Source organism: Arachis ipaensis, chromosome B10 (assembly GCF_059453495.1).
Source record: "Arachis ipaensis isolate K30076 ecotype BB chromosome B10, ASM5945349v1, whole genome shotgun sequence".
Taxonomy (NCBI): domain Eukaryota; kingdom Viridiplantae; phylum Streptophyta; class Magnoliopsida; order Fabales; family Fabaceae; genus Arachis; species Arachis ipaensis.
The window spans coordinates 54,519,994-54,522,104 of NC_142435.1; the positions used below are offsets into that span (position 1 = coordinate 54,519,994).

Sequence of the window (2,111 nt, forward strand, 5' to 3'; positions counted from 1 at the left end):
ATTTTGTTCTGAGCCAATATGGCATTCAGAGTATCAACTTCAAGAACTCCCTTCTTCATAGGCGTCCCATTACTCACAGGATTCCTTTCGGAAGTGTACATGAACTGGTTATTAGCAACCATGTCAATGAGTTCTTGAGCTTCTGCAGGCATTTTCTTTAGGTGAATGGATCCACCTGCAGAAGTGTCCAGTGACATCTTTGATAGCTCAGATAAACCATCATAGAATATATCCAAGATGGTCCATTCTGAAAGCATGTCAGAAGGACACTTTTTGGTCAACTGTTTGTATCTTTCCCAAGCTTCATAGAGGGATTCACCTTCTTTCTGTCTGAAGGTTTGAACATCAGCTCTAAGCTTGCTCAGCTTTTGAGGAGGAAAGTACTTGGCTAAGAAAGCCGTGACCAGCTTATCCCAAGAGTTCAGGCTGTCTTTAGGTTGAGAATCCAACCATAATCTAGCTCTGTCTCTTACAGCAAAAGGGAAAAGCATGAGCCTGTAGACTTCAGGATCTACTCCATTAGTCTTAACAGTATCACATATCTGCAAGAATTCAGTTAAGAACTGAAAAGGATCTTCAGATGGAAGTCCATGAAACTTGCAGTTCTGCTGCATCAGAGAAACTAATTGAGGTTTCAGCTCAAAGTTGTTTGCTCTAATGGCAGGAATGGAGATGCTTCTTCCATGTAAATTGGAATTAGGTGCAGTAAAGTCACCAAGCATCTTCCTTACATTATTATTATTTTCGGCTGCCATCTCCTCTGCCTGTTCGAAAATTTCTGAAAGGTTATCTCTGGATTGTTGTATTTTAGCTTCTCTTAATTTTCTCTTCAGAGTCCTTTCAGGTTCTGGATCTGCTTCCACAAGAATGCTCTTATCTTTGCTCCTGCTCATATGACAAAGAAGAAGGCACAGAAAAATAATAATAATAATGGAGATCCTTTATACCACAGTATAGGGATCCCTGTGTGAGTGGAAGAAGAGGGGGAGACAAAGAATGTAATATAATGGAAAAAACACAACTGTGAGGATGGAAGAGAGGTGAGATGAGATGTTAGGATATGAATGAATAAATAGAATGAGATGGGGGAGAGATAATTTTCGAAAATTATTTTGAAAAAGAGTTAGTGATTTTTGAAAAATGGTTTTTTTGAAAAATGTTAGAAATTTTCGAAAATTTTTGAAATCAAAAATAAAAATAAAAATAATTAGTTAATTAAAAAGAAATTTTGAAAAAGGGGGAAGATATTTTCGAAAATTAGAGAGAGAGAGTTAGTTAGGTGGTTTTGAAAAAGTTAAGAAACAAACAAAAAGTTAGTTAGTTAGTTGAAACAAATTTTGAAAAGATAAGAAGTTAGGAGGTTAGAGAAGATATTTTGAAAAGATATTTTTGAAAAAGATAAGATAAGAAGATATTTTTGAATAGATATGATAGAAATTAGTTTTTGAAAAAGATTTGAATTTTTAAAATCACAATTAATGACTTGATTCACAAGAAATCACAAGATATGATTCTAGAACTTAAAGTTTGAATCTTTCTTAACAAGCAAGTAACAAACTTGAAATTTTTGAATCAAAACATTAATTGCTATTGTTATTTTCGAAAATTTGATACAAAAATAAGAAAAAGATTTTTGAAAAATATTTTTTTGAATTTTTCGAAAATAACTAATAATTTTGAAAAGGATTTGATTTTTGAAAAAGATTTTGAAAAAGATAAGATTTTCAAATTGAAAATTTGATTTGACTCATGAGAAACAACTTGATTTTAAAAATTTTTGAAAAAGTCAACTCAAATTTTCAAATTTGATGAGAGAAAAAGGGAAAGATATTTTTTTGATTTTTGAGTTTTTATGATGCAAGAGAAAAACACTAAAAAGATGCAATGCATGAAATTTTTAGATCAAAACAATGAATGCATGCAAGAATGCTATGAATGTCAAGATGAACACCAAGAACACTTTGAATGTCATGATGAACATCAAGAACATATTTTTGAAAAATTTTTAATGCAAAGAAAACATGCAAGACACCAAACTTAGAATTCTTTAATGCCGAGACACTAAGAATTCAAGAATGCATATGATAAACATGAAAAGACACAAAACAAAA

At 31.8% G+C, this 2,111-nt stretch overlaps 1 non-coding gene across 1 annotated transcript; it reads left to right on the forward strand.

The window, feature by feature from the left end:
• Positions 1 to 251: 251 nt before the first annotated feature.
• Positions 252 to 359, forward strand: LOC148580094 (small nucleolar RNA R71). Its single transcript, XR_015895807.1, has one exon. It is a non-coding gene; the product is annotated as a small nucleolar RNA R71 (small nucleolar RNA).
• The last annotated feature ends 1,752 nt before the right edge of the window (positions 360 to 2,111 follow it).